This window comes from Triturus cristatus, chromosome 8 (genome assembly GCF_964204655.1).
Source record: "Triturus cristatus chromosome 8, aTriCri1.1, whole genome shotgun sequence".
NCBI lineage: Eukaryota > Metazoa > Chordata > Amphibia > Caudata > Salamandridae > Triturus > Triturus cristatus.
Window position 1 is genome coordinate 1687704574 of NC_140591.1, and position 16316 is coordinate 1687720889.

At 49.0% G+C, this 16316-nt stretch overlaps 2 protein-coding genes across 8 annotated transcripts in view; one reads left to right on the forward strand and one right to left on the reverse strand.

Moving 5' to 3' along the window:
• Positions 1-16316, forward strand: part of LOC146808610 (NACHT, LRR and PYD domains-containing protein 3-like) — a 567098-nt gene that overhangs the window by 453191 nt on the left and 97591 nt on the right. The gene's annotated exons all lie outside the window — the stretch shown is intronic.
• The window catches only part of LOC146808613 (NACHT, LRR and PYD domains-containing protein 3-like), an 879818-nt gene continuing 874775 nt past the window's right edge, over positions 11274-16316 (reverse strand). For both annotated transcript variants that reach the window (XM_085623637.1, XM_085623636.1), the window contains one exon: positions 11274-11417. The gene's annotated coding sequence lies outside the window, so the exon portion shown is untranslated. The remainder of the gene's footprint in view (positions 11418-16316) is intronic.

Genomic DNA, 16316 nt, shown 5'->3' on the forward strand with positions numbered 1-16316 from the left:
ATCAAATATATATGTATTTATTTCTAAACATGCTCTACTAATCTCTTTATGAGATTAGAGCCAGGTAAACATTCAAAAGATCAACAGTTCTCAATAAATTAAGCACAAATATGGCTGGGGCCCTAGGGGCGTACCAGACCATATACTAAGAAAATGGGTTAACGAACTCGACTTGCAAAGTAACAAAGCCTAGGGCCTTGGGAATCGCTGGGGCTTCACTTCTGCAGTGTTAGCAGGTAAGTAGACAGCCCACGGGAGATGCGTGCAGTGTCTAAACACAGACGCGGGTTTCCTATAGGTTACAATGGAGCAAGTCGCGGTTTGTATTTTAAAGTTGTAGGGCACTTCGAAGAAGTCAACAAGCAAGCCACTTACAAGGTAAGTACTTCGAGGGCCAACACACACTTGAGCACCGGAGTGCACGAGTTACCTCACCCAGGGAAGCCGGGTGCATAGGTGTCTTTTGTTGTCGGGTCGAGATGCTGTTTTCAATGGAGATCACTGAAGACTTGCTGCTTGCGACGACTGAAGAGGTGTCCGCTGGAATCCAACAGTGGATCGAAGATGGAGAGGACCTGAAAATTGAGGGGATAGTGTTCAAAGTCACTTGCCAGTGACCGGTGGCCAGCGAGATGGATGACCACTGCTGTCGTGTCGTTTCGGGTCGTCGAGGGTGTCTTGTCTCTTCACTCACGAGGTCCAGGAGGGATCGAAGATGACCAGCAGCTGGATCTGGAGGGTCCCACAACGTCTGCAGCTGATGGCGGTGTCGGCAACCGGAGTGGAGCCAACAAGCCTTGGCAGCTGCAAGTCTCGTGTGGATTGAAGATTGACGATGGTGTGGACCAGCAAGGTCTGATGGACTCACCCAGCGAAGATGAGTGAGGGCAGGCCCGGAGCAACCAGAAGAGCCCTTGAAGTGGTTCAGAAAGTCTTCGGGGGAGTCACTACCCAACGGGCAAGCAACTGCGAAGATGCCTTTTCAGGAAAAGTTTCACAGGAGCCCGCGGTCACTCGGGATGGAGTAGGCAGCTGATTCTTGGAACAAGATCTGCTAGGGACTTGGGCCACAAGTGGTCCAAAGCACAAGTTTGTGGAACGTTGTTGAGGGTTTGCACTCAAGATCAGAGCATGATTCCCAGGTATTGCAGTTCCTCGTCACTCGTGGAGTCCAGATGCCACAGCTTCGCTGGGGACTGAAAATGGCCGTCGAGAGGTCAGGAAATCTGCTTCTGGGGTTGTAGGGACTTTGGGCTCCGGCGGGAGCAACAAAGTTTACAACCGTCGTTGAAGGTTTTGGTGCCTGCCAAGCAGGGGAGTCACTCCTTGACTCCAAGGGAGATTCTTCAGTCTTCCAGCGGTAATGGAACATCGAAGGACCAGGATTCTTCTTTGTAGAGTGTCGTCCAGGTGTATCTGAATTGCATTGGCAATGCTTGCTATCTTATAGTGAAGATAGGAGAGGGACTAGCTCGATGACCACTCCTCTAGGAGGGTCAGGGTAGTGTGTGGTTACACCCACTTCCCTTTGTCCAGTTTCGCGCCAGAGCAGGGGCAGGTAGCCCCTGGACCGGTTTGAACTGGCATATGCACAGAGGAGCCTACTGCTCCCCCAGTGCAGGACTTCAAAGCACTCTAAGAGTGCACCCACCCAGCTCCAATACACTAAATCCTATCTGGGAGGTGGTAACACCTCCCTGTGACAGGATACCTTTTGTTGGGCTTCCTCCACTGCGAGTTTCGGTCAGCAGCAGGAGGGCAGCCCGTGTCTGTGCTGGTGGCATCCATTTTGTGATGCCAGGGCTCTTGGAGATTTCTACCGTTTAGTACAGTGGGTACATGTCGTCCCCTCTAGAAGGGTGGGATCATACTCCCACACCAGTTACTGGTGTGGGAGTATGATTCCAAGTTGTTTGACACCAAACACGACATGTTTTGATGCAGTCATTCCAAAGTTAGCATTTACAGCGAGGTTATAATGCACTTAAGAGTATATGGTTTAACCGCATCCACAAACAGCAGCAGAGAATAGACTCTGCCAGATGCAGAGGGGTCCTGCTCAGGCAGAAGCACCCCCTCACATAGTAAACCACGCACCCTGCCCTTGGGATTGATAGGGCCTGCTATAGGGGTGGCTGATAGGTTTATATGTGTGTGTACGGTGAGATATAGGAACCTATACCTCAGTGAGGAGTGCTAACACTACCTCACACAGGCTGCAGTAGCAGGCCTGTGGTGTCAGATTGTGAATGCTTCCCAGGGGTGGCATAACACATGCTGCAGCCCCTGGTAGGCCTGTGAAGTACCAATGCCCTAGGTACCTAAGGTACCATATACTAGGGGCTCATAAGGAACCACAGTATCCAATCACTAGTGCATCTAATATGCACAACAATCATTTAAGGGAGTAAGCAGATAGGCTGGGGTCCTGGATAGCAGGATCCCAGCCAGACTAGTCAAAAACCATTCAAACACCAGGAAAAAAGTGGGGGCAACCATATAGTCAGATTCCACCTTCCTACAATTAGGACTTTCAAATAAATTGGCAAAATATATCCATTGCATCCTAGTGCTCTTGAGGTGTCTTTCCAACATGAACGAGGGTTTGGATTCCTGATTCTCTCTGTGACATTTTATCAAATTGATTGTTACTTGAAACACATCTCACTCAGGTGCTGCGCAGTGGGTTCCAGAGCAGTTGCAGTCCAAGTGGGTTTCTGTCTCGTGTTGGCACAGTGACAAAGTCCTCAGTGCCAAGGGTCTAGAATGCCTATTTGTGGGCTGGGTTGTGGAGGGTCAAGAAGAAAATAAATTACTTACCTGTAAACTGTGGTTCTTCAGTGTCTAGAACACCTATTTCCAGGCCGTGTGATAGTTGATCAAGAACATATCAATCGTTCAATGTGCCATGCTACTACAGCCAAACATCATGTACCTCACAAACATGTCCCTTATTGGACAAATCACAAACAGTAACCTCACAACAATGAGCTCCAAAGGGCTTCTAGGAACTCAATGATGATTGAATCACTTTATGACCTCGTCAGAGGCATGAAGTGCTATTTAAATACATTTGGACCATCCAGAAAGCGCTTTTAGCCATGCAGGTCTTGGAAAGCGCTATAGATATGCCAAAACAATACAAATAAGAGATCTTTATGTGCTGCCTGTAAACAAAATGTTAGTAGCTTTGTAATACATGAGGCTACATTTTGTTTTTAAAGGTTTGTTTATTGAATTTTCCAGTAAGTACAGTTAACAGAACAGTACAGAGTCTTCAGTGAAGTCGATTCACAGGCAGAGCATCTTCTATTTTACCATTATCCACCTCTCCCCCAACCAGCCTTCCCTTCATCCGATAAACCTACATTTAGAAAAGGAGTCACAGTTGCATACTCTATAATTAATGGGGCTCTGTCCATCCATGTCCACCCCAGACTTGGGCCATGACAATGATGATTTGTGTGTTTTTTTTTTATCAATGTCTCGCATATTTGTGTGGAACCAGCATGTTTGAAGAGCAACTTACATTGTCTTACTCATTCAGTGTTGAAGCTTCTGAGGAGAGAGAGGGAGGGAACAGTGAGCAGCACTGATGACCTGAGTGAGTGGAGGCCTGGGAGGATGGAAGGGTAGAGAGGTCAGGGTAAGAGACAGATGACGAGGAGAGACCACAGGAAAGAGGGAGAGCCGGGAGTAGTGAGAACAACTGCAGCAAAGAGAGATGGACAAGAACATGGGTGGAGGGGGAAAGACAAACAGTTCTGAGAGTTGTATGACACAACCATGATTTCCTTTGCTGTGTGTTTCTTAACAACAAAGGCAGAACAACAAATGCGTCTGAACCCTGCATTTAATTTACAACGCAAATCGTTGTTGCCTTAGGGGGCACTGCACTTTTGAATAGTATAATTTACTATTCCAACTCCAGTATCCGCAACAGTAGGGAAAGCGTTGGACGTTAAAGTTCAACGCCAATTTACCTACGCAAATCGTTGTAATGACATGCATTGTAAATGGAATGCGTGGTTCAGCTACAATCGTTGTTCTGCCTGCGTTGCAAAGGCAGTCATTGCATTTGCTATTTTCCAGTTCTGAGCTCTGCTGCCCGAAAAATGAATGGTTCCAGTGACAAGCAAAAGGAAAAATAGTTCCAGGACAATAGCAACAGAAGACTACAACCCAACCAATCAAAACATTGCAAGAATTAAATGCTCATTGGGCAGAACAAACCAAAGAAAAGTGAGGAAAGCCATCAATTCAGAATCAGGGAAGGTAAATAGACCAGAAATCCATACACTCAAGACCACGGGCCGATCCAAAGATCACTCCATTTATTATATTCTACTCAATAGGTCTTCAGCTGAAACTGTCTATTCATGACCTAAAAAGAGAGTTACAGTTTCAAGAAGAGCAGGCCTTAATACAGAGTGTGGTGACAGCAAGAGGCTGTGTCTGCCATGGAGAAAGCCGTCTCCCCTGTCCTACAGCAGTCGGACTCCTTTCCAAGCCTTATCCGGCAGACACTAATGGACTTGTGAAGCAGCAATGAGGAGAGACCGGGTCACCAATGAAAATAGAAGAGAGACAACTGAAACAAGTTGGATTTCTTGCACATGCCCCTGACTGAGTGAGGCCCTCATCCCAGTGAACATGTGTAAGGGCCATTTTGGGGTCAGGCAGGTGAGTGACAGCATTTCAGGCCCAGCACTGCTCTCATCTCAAAGTGTCTGCTCCGACCATGAAAGGTCCCCAGCAGAATTAATATATGTGGAGGTAGTTTGGAGTCAGCAGGAACTGTCTTAACTGATTTATTTGATTCTTTGACTAGGAAAGTCAGTTTTCTGGTTGAAACCATAAGGGGACCTTTTTAGGTACAGTGTTTTTATTGGGTTTATCAGTATATATCATAAAATGTAACAATAACTTTGGGCACCCACGTTTGATCAGTGCTCCACTATCAAGGTTCACGATCTACAAATACCTGTACACACACATACACACACTGGACCGAGGAGGTCTTGGAGTAAATTAGGGGAATCCTTTATTACTAGGCATCTCCAACTGTTCTTGACACAAATATTGTGGTTCAAGGTTGATGTGGAGGTAAGAATGGGAAGTGGAGCAACTGGTCATTACAATGTGGGACAAGCATTCGATGATGCCCAGGTTGGCAAAGATGAGATTGAGGATTCAGCCTTTGGTGCGTCTAGGATGGGAGGGAGGCTGCTGTAAATATTTGATCAATTCTAAATTATCTAGCATGGCACAAGGTTTATACTGGCCATTTTCTAAGTCAAGATTGAACTCCCTATTAGTATATTTTTGCCAGATTTCTTTTTCAGCAATACGACATATTTCAATACCTTGAAGGTGAATCTGATTCTGAATGTGGGTGCGACCCTCATGTTGTCTATCAGTGCAGGTGAATCTTTATCCGTGCAGAAACAACAGGTCACTGAAAGGTTAGGATTGTGCATTAAGCCTGTATTTGTTGATGCAAGGATGCCCAAATCACGATCATAACTAAGGCTGAAAGTGTTTGGAGGAGTGTCGTCTAACCAGGCATTTATCAGCACGCCCATTAGCCAGGAGTTAGTGCTTGGACTGGAAGGCATGGAGGTGCCGGTGCATCTGAAACTGATGAGCTTATACGAGCTGGCTCATCTGGATTGAAAGCTGGTGGCTCTGAATAGGGGTGCCGATTTTAGGATTATCAAAGTGGGCTGGTTTATGGAATTTCTTGGGGGAGCGGAAATGTGAAAAGTTACTTGGAGCGTTCTGTGGGTGTTACTCGGGCTAAGAGAAGCTCCAGAGATACAACCAGGATTATCTAGTAGACAAGCTCACCATCTGTGGTGGTTCTCGGCACACTCGCAGCCCGGGCACCTCCAGACTGCAGACTAAGAAGTGTTCAAAGGGAATAACAAGACATCAGACCTTTTCTATCCATGCACCCAGGGTCTGGACCCTGTATCCATCAGGACTCTGTCAATGAACGTGGCTCTGATTTAGGAAAGAGCTGAAGATGCACCGTTTTGAAGAACGTCACACCACAATGCATTAGCCATCCACAACTTTGGGCTTGTCTCTGATCATTTACAGCGGTGCGCTGTCTTTAGGCTACGTTTGCCTTATAGAAATACTATACACAAACATATATTGGGCTGTGTCTACTTGTCCAGTAGACAAACTGAACATGAAAACTTGTTACCCTTGACCACAAGTAATATGTCCTAGACATTAGTATATAGGAATGCCATATCCCTGCAAGGACCGCACACACTAAAAGGGGTCCGCATTCACAAAGATACTGTTCGTAAATCCCTGTGTGAATAGCAAACAGGGGTAAACTTTCACGTTTGTCTACGTTTATCTTTGTGAATCAGGCCCTCAGTGTTGTGAGTGAGCGCTTGATGATAAAGCATGCCACTGGAGTATTCGAGCGAGTGAGAGTGTTTTTAAAAACGATGAAAGATTCCCAGGTGAGGAGGCCCTTCACCTTGGTTCCATTCCCTTTTCATTTGTTGGTATTTAAATGATCAAACAGTTGCCATATTTGAATGTCTACATCTTAACTTAAATGTACATCCTTTATGGGTGAATACTATTGTCAACAACTGTTTTGCTGCACATTCTAATCACTTTCCCAGGGACACACGACTGTGTCGGTTTCCACGCCAGAATATAACTAAGCAAATAAAGCCACAGATTATGTTACAATCTAATTTATCCTGCTTTGCACAGAATTCTCTGTGAAATGCTTTGAAAACCCCCAAGAAGTCAATAACACATAAGACAGTGATTGGCATAAAAATATTTCAAAAATGAATAATACACAAATGCCCATTTAAATAATAAGGGACAGACTTACTAAAACCTTGAGATGCCCTTGCATCCGGCAAGGTGACGCAAGGCAATGCAAGGGCTTAAGTGAGACTTACTAAGCCACAGAAAGCCACTGTGCGTGGCTTGGTAAGTCCAGAGTAACGCAAAGAATCACAAATCGCTGCCTTGTGTTACTCTCCATTGGGAAGGCGTTCCATGGGTGGAGCATTGGCATTCCTGTGCACCCACCCATGGATTTTGGTGCATTCCCAGATTTAAAAAGACTTATAAACCTGGCAATGCGTCAAAATGGTGTGCCTACCCGACAGAGGTGCAACAAGGAGAAATATCTTTATTCTCCTTGTTATTTCCTATTCCTAGGTGTAATGCATTATGCGGCACACGTAGACAGAGGGCAACGCCTCTCAGGATTGTTTTTGTGCAATAAGGTGTCCCTTCCTGCACAAAATCAATCCGACCTACAACGCACGCACCGCTGTACCATGGTGCAAGGGTGCCTGCATTGGCACTGCAGCATTTAGTGCGCCAGAGCAGGAATGCCTCATATCTTAGTAGATACAGTGCATTTCTGCTCTGCCCTGTCATGCAGCGCAGCAAATTGCCTTGTTGCATTGTGTTTCATGACTTTGTGTTAAATATGCCCCTTACATTAATATATTTTACAACAACAAGGAAAGCCAATTAATGGTTGGGGACCTTGAGTATAAATTATTTTCAAAGAACAACAGTCCCTTACACTTAAAATATTATTACAGTAATTTACATAGAAATACATTGATATCTACGTTTTGACTGTCCAACTGTACATATTCATTTTAATGTAAACAATTAATTAGAACAACTTGTCTGTGCCTCTGGGCCGGTCACTCCTCCACGCACTGCGCACACTCCCCGTGGGTGTGCCCTAGCTGCCCCGTTCCCGACGCTGCTCGCAGCTGTGCCCCTGACCACGAGGCGTGGTCTCAGCTTCTGGATCGCAGCGCCGCTTCCTGCTGCCTGCGTGACCTTTTGCTCGTTGCTCCTGCCTCTGCACTCTCGTCTGTCCCCCCTGTGTTGGGGCTGCTTTCCCCTGCTTTGCCCAGCCTTTCTATCTTTTTGTCAGTCTCTTGCCCAGTCCGCCGTTTTCCCGCCGTTTTTCCCACTGTGCCCCCGCCACCTCCCCGCTCCCCGCCGCTGATCCCCTGCGGCCCCGCCCCCCTCCACCTGGAGCCTTCCCATTCGCCGCCCCGCTCCCGCCTCCCAGCTGCCCCTCCCTCGCTCCGCCCCCCCACTCTCCTCTTATGGCAGAGTGGCGAACGCGCAGCGTGCACGCGCAGCGGGCGCGCCGAATGAGCGCCGAAGGTGCGCCAAAGGTAAGCCCGTCTGCGCCTGGACCGCGCCCAGTGCCAGGACCCCTGGCCCCCGCAGACCCCAGCCCACCCGCCGGACGTACGACACCGCCACCCTCAACGCACTCAACACCGGCCGAATCCCGGGATGCTACCGAGCCACCCCGAGACGAACCCATGGACCCTTCAGCTGTCACGCCTGCAAGTTCTCCTGCATCCGGACCTGCCCCGCACCAGCACCCGCCAAGCCGACCACCAGCAGCAACCACCTCAAGTGCATCCTACTCAACACCCGCTCCGTCCACAGACACGCCATTGAACTCTGGAACCTCCTCGACACCACAGCTCCTGATGTCGCCTTCCTCACGGAAACCTGGATGAACGACTCCTCAGCGCCCGACATCGCCATCGCCATCCCAGACGGCTACAAGATCACCCGAAGAGACCGAGGCAACCAGACCGGAGGAGGCATCGCCATCATCTACAGGGACACCATCCGCTTCACGACCAACACCGACGACACCCTGACAACCGCCGAACACCTGCACTTCCAGATCCACACGGACCCCAAAACCACCCTCAGAGGCACCCTCATCTACCGACCCCCGGGACCACGTACACAATTCAGTGAAGACATCGCCGACTTCATCAGCCCGCACGCCCTCCCCTCCGCGGACTACATCCTCCTGGGGACATCAACTTCCACCTGGAGAACAACAACGACTGCAACACCACCACCCTGCTTGACAACCTCGCCAACCTCGGACTCAAGCAGCTGGTGACCACCCCCACCCACCTCGCCGGACACACGCTCGACGCTGTCTTCTCATCCAGCAAGGACATCGTCTTCAGCCACGTCACCGGACTCCACTGGACGGACCACAGTTGCATCCACTTCACCTTCAGAAGATCCACGATCCACCACCACCAGCAACAGGTTGCTCGTAGAAACTGGAACAAGATCACAGCAGACCAGCTCGCCGCTTCCCTGAGCCAGCACCCTCCCGCCAGCTCAGCGAACCCCAGCCAGGCCGCCGACAACCTCACGAAGTGGATCAGCAACTGCGCAGATGACCTCGCCCCACTGAGGACCCCGCCTAGCAGACCCGGCAGCAAGAAGGCTCCATGGTTCACCGACGAACTCAAGAGCTCCAAGAAGAACTGCCGAGCCCTCGAGAAAGCCTGGAGAAGGGAGCCAACACCGGACAACATGACCAACCTCAAGCTCGCCACCCGGAAGCACCATCAACTGATCCACGCCACCAAGAAAACAGCATTCAAGGACCGGCTGGACAACAATGCACACAACTGCAAGGAACTTTTCAACATCGTGAAAGAGCTCTCCAACCCCAACGCCGGAAACAACGACATCACCCCGTCGCAAGACCTCTGCAACTCCCTCGCCTCCTACTTCCACAACAAGATCGCGGACATACGCAACAGCTTCAGCCCACAAACAACGCTCCCAACGACCGCACCAACGCCCCCCACCACCACCCTCAGCGCCTGGACCCAGATCAACACAGAAGACACCATCTGCACGATGAACTCTATCCACTCCGGATCTCCGACCGACCCCTGCCCCCACCACGTCTTCAACAAGGCCGACGCTGTCATCGCACCCCACCTGCGGGACATCATCAACACCTCCTTCGACACCCCCACCTTCCCTGAGAGCTGGAAACACGCCGAACTCAGCGCTCTACTAAAGAAACCAACAGCGGACCCCACCGAACTCAAGAATTACCGCCCCATCTCGCTCCTCCCGTTCCCAGCCAAAGTCATCGAGAAGACCGTCAACAAGCAGCTGGCCGCCTTCCTCGAGACGAATGGATCCCTCGACCCCTCACAGTCTGGCTTCCCAGCCAACCATAGCACCGAGACCGCCCTCATCGCTGCCACCGATGACATCCGAGCCCTGCTGGACAACGGTGAGACAGCGGCCCTCATCCTCCTAGACCTCTCCGCGGCGTTCGACACTGTTTGCCACCGCACCCTAGTGCAGCGCCTCAGCAACATCGGAATCCAGGAGAAGGCACTGGAATGGATCCTCTCCTTCCTCGCTGGAAGGACACAGAGTTCGCCTACCACCGTTCAGATCTGCAGCCACGGAAGTCATCTGCGGCGTTCCCCAGGGCTTCTCGCTCAGCCCCACCCTCTTCAACATCTACATGAGCCCCCTTGCCCCTTGCGGCCATCGCATGCCAACACAACCTCAACATCATCTCCTACGCCGACGACACCCAGCTGATCCTCTCCCTGACCAACGACCCAGCCGCCGCCAGAACCAACCTCCACGAAGGGATGAAAGACGTAGCCGAGTGGATGACGACCAGCCGCCTGAAACTGAACTCAGACAAGACGGAAGTCCTCATCCTGGGCTCCTCGCCCTCCGCCTGGGACGACTCATGGTGGCCCCCCGCCCTGGGCACCGCACCCAAACCGACAGACCACGCACGCAACCTGGGCTTCATCCTGGACTCCTCCCTCTCCATGACCAGACAAGTCAACGCCGTCTCCGCATCCTGCTTTAACATCCTGCGCATGCTACGGAAGATCTTCCGGTGGATCCCCACCGAGACTAGGAAGACGGTCACCCAGGCCCTCGTCACCAGCCGACTGGACTACGGCAACGCCCTCTATGCCGGAACCACCACCAAGCTCCAGAAGAGACTCCAGCGGATCCAAAACGCCTCAGCCAGACTCATCCTCGATATCCCCCGACGCAACCACATCTCCGGACATCTGAGAGACCTGCACTGGCTCCCCGTCAACAAGAGAATCACCTTCCGTCTCCTCACCCACATAGACCAAGCCCTACACGACCAAGGCGCGAGCTACCTCAACAACCGCCTCAACTTCTACGCTCCCAAACGCCACCATCGATCGACCAACCACGCCTTCGCCGCCGTCCCCCGCATCCCAAGAGCGACAACAGGAGGAAGGTCCTTCTCCTACCTGGCCGCCAAGACCTGGAGCACCCTCCCTCCCGACCTTCGCCTGACCCAAGACCACCTCTCCTTCAGGAAGAAACTCAAGACCTGGCTGTTCGAGCAGTAGCGGCACCTTACCCCCCCCCCCCAAGCGCCTTGAGACCCTCCGGGTGAGTAGCGCGCTCTATAAATGCCTTGATTGATTGATTGATTGAATCACCCAAACCACCACTAAAGTAAAATAAATGTATTTAAACGTTGAGTCGATATCTGTGAGTTTGCAGCTCCTCTGAGTCTTCACTCCAGTCTGAAAGAAAAACAAGTTACAATTACACGGAGGGAGAGGAAGAGTGTAAGAAACAAGTTACAATTACACGGAGGGAGAGGAAGAGTGTAAGAAACAAGTTACAATTACACGGAGGGAGAGCAAGAGTGTAAGAAACAAGTTACAATTACATGGAGGGAGAGCAAGAGTGTAAGAAACAAGTTACAATTACACGGAGGGAGAGGAAGAGTGTAAGAAACAAGTTACAATTATAAAGGAGGGAGAGCAAGAGTGTAAGAAACAAGTTACAATTACAAGGAGGGAGCGGAAGAGTGTAAGAAACAAGTTACAATTACAAGGAGGGAGACGAAGAGTGTAAGAAACAAGTTACGGAGGGAGAGCAAGAGTGTAAGAAACAAGTTACGGAGGGAGAGCAAGAGTGTAAGAAACAAGTTACAATTACAAGGAGGGAGAGGAAGAGTGTAAGAAACAAGTTACAATTACATGGAGGGAGAGGAAGAGTGTAAGAAACAAGTTACAATTACACGGAGGGAGAGCAAGAGTGTGAGAAACAAGTTACAATTACAAGGAGGGAGAGGAAGAGTGTAAGAAACAAGTTACAATTACAAGGAGGGAGAGCAAGAGTGTAAGAAACAAGTTACAATTACAAGGAGGGAGAGCAAGAGTGTAAGAAACAAGTTACAATTACATGGAGGGAGGGGAAAAGTGTAAGAAACAAGTTATGGAGGGTGAGGAAGAGTGTAAGAAACAAGTTACAATTACAAGGAGGGAGAGGAAGTGTGTAAGAAACAAGTTACGGAGGGAGAGCAAGAGTGTAAGAAACAAGTTACAATTACACGGAGGGAGAGGAAGAGTGTAAGAAACAAGTTACAATTATAAAGGAGCGAGAGCAAGAGTGTGAGAAACAAGTTACAATTACAAGGAGGGAGAGGAAGAGTGTCAGAAACAAGTTACAATTACAAGGAGGGAGAGCAAGAGTGTAAGAAACAAGTTACAATTACATGGAGGGAGGGGAAGAGTGTAAGAAACAAGTTATGGAGGGTGAGGAAGAGTGTAAGAAACAAGTTACAATTACATGGAGGGAGAGCAAGAGTGTAAGAAACAAGTTACAATTACACGGAGGGAGAGAAAGAGTGTGAGAAACAAGTTACAATTATAAAGGAGGGAGAGCAAGAGTGTAAGAAACAAGTTACAATTATAAAGGAGGGAGAGCAAGAGTGTAAGAAACAAGTTACAATTACAAGGAGGGAGAGCAAGAGTGTGAGAAACAAGTTACAATTACAAGGAGGGAGAGGAAGAGTGTCAGAAACAAGTTACAATTACAAGGAGGGAGAGCAAGAGTGTAAGAAACAAGTTACGGAGGGAGAGCAAGAGTGTAAGAAACAAGTTACAATTACATGGAGGGAGGGGAAGAGTGTAAGAAACAAGTTATGGAGGGTGAGGAAGAGTGTAAGAAACAAGTTACAATTACAAGGAGGGAGAGGAAGTGTGTAAGAAACAAGTTACGGAGGGAGAGCAAGAGTGTAAGAAACAAGTTACAATTACACGGAGGGAGAGGAAGAGTGTAAGAAACAAGTTACAATTACACGGAGGGAGAGCAAGAGTGTAAGAAACAAGTTACGGAGGGAGAGGAAGAGTGTAAGAAACATCTGATGTCCATAGCAATATACACTTGATTTTTTATTTTTTTATAAATATGTATCTCTCTGAATGCACCCAAAAAAGTCTCCACATTCTTTAGCTTTGGCTGATTTTGATCATTTGCAATTCATCATCACCAAGAACATGCAAAATGTAATAAAGCTAATGCATTATACAACTAGATAAAACTGTTAGGAACCGCTAAAACTATCCACACTATTAAAATTCTGTGCGTCATTAAAACCCGTTTTACTTAGAAAACATGCGGGCAACCTTAGGGTTCTCGATGTGAAGGGAAATGAATGAATGTCGGCCTCAGTGGGTCCTACGGACACTGAAATGAATGAATGTCGGCCTCACTGGGTCCTACGGATACTGAAATGAATGCATGTCGGCCTCAGTGGGTCCCACGGACACTGAAATGAATAAATGTCACCATTTCATTGTTGGGACTTAGGGCCCGATTCACAGAACTAACTTAAGACAAAATCCTAAACTTACTACCATTTTGGTATTCACAGAACGCCCTTACTCACAGAAGTTAACTTTAGGACTCCTAAATCCCTTCTGTGAATACCGAAAGTCTTAAAGTTAGGATTTTTAGTAAAGTTAACATTACCACTCCACAACTGAGAAAAATCCTAACTTTAAGACTTTCGGTATTCACAGAAGGCATTTAGGAGTCCTAAAGTTAGGACTCCTAACTTCTGTGAATACCGAAATGAGTAAGTGCCTTCTGTGAATACCAAAATGGTAGTAAGTTTAGGATTTTGTCTTAAGTTAGTTCTGTGAATCAGGCCCTTCGGGTTCTCGATGTAAAGGGGAATGAATGAATGTCAGCCTCAGTGGGTCCCACAGATACTGAAATGAATGAATGTCGGCCTCAGTGGGTCCCACGGATACTGAAATGAATGAATGTTGGCCTCAGTGAGTCCTACGGATACTGAAATGAATGAATGTCAGCCTCAGTGGGTCCCACAGATACTGAAATGAATGAATGTCGGCCTCAGTGGGTCCCACGGATACTGAAATGAATGAATGTCGGCCTCAGCGGGTCCCACGGATACTGAAATGAATGAATATCGGCCTCAGTGCATCCTACGGATACTGAAATGAATGAATGTCGGCCTCAGTGGGTCCCACGGATGCTGAAATGTAATCTATGAAGAATTTTAAGGTCCTTATAGCAGCTGGCCTTACGCCTTCTGGTTAACCACGCACAGTATAGGTATCTGCTCACAACAAACACAATTGGACCGGAGTTATTGTTCTGTAAAATCCATAAAGTGGGCAAATTCTGGCAGGAACCTGGATGAAGGCAAATAGGAAAAACCCACGTCCTACTCACTGTTAAATATGCAGGAAAAAAGGAAATGTTCTATATTCTCAAATGCCAGGCAATGACAAAATGGAAAATGTATATTAGAGGAATGTGGAAGATAGCATCTCGAAGTAAAACTCTTCATGTGATGTGTTCCATACTGAACTCTCATGTGCGAGGTCTTTGCTAAAGGTGGATGTTAGACTCGGGGGTCGCTGGTTGGCGCAAGGTTGCCCTTGTGTCAAGCAGGAACCCTCTCCTCTATGTCAGGGCGCAGGATAACCCCTCGTGAATGACCCTTGCTCACCCTCTAGGTGCGTGGCGTGAGCAGCCAAGGCGATTCCTCAGGCGTTGTTGGTTAAGCACTTACAATCATACACACAGTAAATACATCAATCCCCCCAGAAACGGACACCAGACTTGGATATGTAGAAAAATACGCTTCTTTATGTAAAAATAGGTATATATATCTCAGCAGACTTATCACAAGACCAATAACGTTTTCGCTAGGCCACCAGGTTATAAAGCAGGCAAATGTTCTTTGTTCGTAGCTTCAAATGGAGACTTTGTAGTCTCTTTGCAAATGTTACTTGTGGTTCCAGTACTCACAGAGATCGGCTCCGGCGAACGGGGAAATAAGGCGTTGCGGGCCCCGAGCCCGATACTGGAACTTCTTTCGTGATGGGGAGTGTCGGCACAGGTCGGTGCGACTCTCAGCTTGGGGAGTGTTCTTGGGTACTCGATCAGCGGGTGTGGGCAGGTAGGCAGGCGCGGCCAGCGACCCTCAGCACGGCGGTGCAGGGGGGTCTCCACAGCGGGGGCGGCGCGGCCTGAGATGTCCGGGGATAGCGAAGCGGGGTCACAGGGCACGGTCAGTGCAGCTGGATGACCCGGCGTAGATCAGTCGTCGGACGGTTTCCGGCGGGAGGGGTGATAGCGCGGTCAGCGCGCTCCAGTGGCAGGCGGTGACAGGGATGCAGGCAACCTAGCCCGGGGACAGAGAGCGGCTCCGGACGGCGCGAGGCTCTCACGGGGTTGAGGCAGGCAAGCTCCTGAGTGTCACGGCCCTAGGAGGGGCGATGAGGGGCGCAGTCTCTTTCCAGCGGGATGCACACACGGCTCGAATCGGAGGACGAGCAAAAGCACAGAGAACCCACTGGTCCTGGGGTTCAGTTCAGGGGGCAAGCTCAGATCAAGCCCTTGGAGAATGTTTAAAGCACAAAGTAGCAAAGTCTTTTCAGTAGTCTCTTCCTCTCCTTCCTCAGCAAGGCAAGCAGCAGGCCAGCTCCTCCAGCGTCTTCTTCTCCTTCTAGTCGGGCAGAGGTTCTTTGTGGTAAAACAGGATTCTGATTTCTTAGGAGCCAGGCTCCTACTTTTATACCATGATTCTTTTGTTCTTTAGCGCCAGGGGGCCTGGGCCTGGCTCAGTCCAGTTCTGGAGCACTTTGTTATGGTGACTCTGCTCTTTCCTTTCAGCAGCAGGGCAGAGACATCAGCCGCTCCACAGGGGGCGGCGCCGGCTTTGTGGTGGCAGAGCACAGGTCTATTCAAGAGTCAAGGTGTACTCCTCCCACCCATCCTGGTGTCATCTCCCTACCCACCACCTGGCAGCCAACCTGTCTCTGGGGATTCCCCAACCCTGCTCCTTACTGTTGCTAGGCAGAACACACACACACAGCAGAGGCGGACTGAAATGGTCAGGTCAGTAAATACTAACTTTCTAAAAGTAGTATTTACAAACCCAGGATATTAAAATAAACTTGACTACAAGAAGTATTTTATTATTCTGAGTTCAGGCATACTAAACTTGACATTCTACCACGCTCTCTGAGTCTACTGGGGTCACAGCGTGTAGTGACTCCAGCAGCCCATTCTGGCCTATGGAGAGCAGGTAGCCTTCAATAGTGAAAAACGAAAAATGGCTGTAATTCACTACTAAGACATGCCACACTCATCAG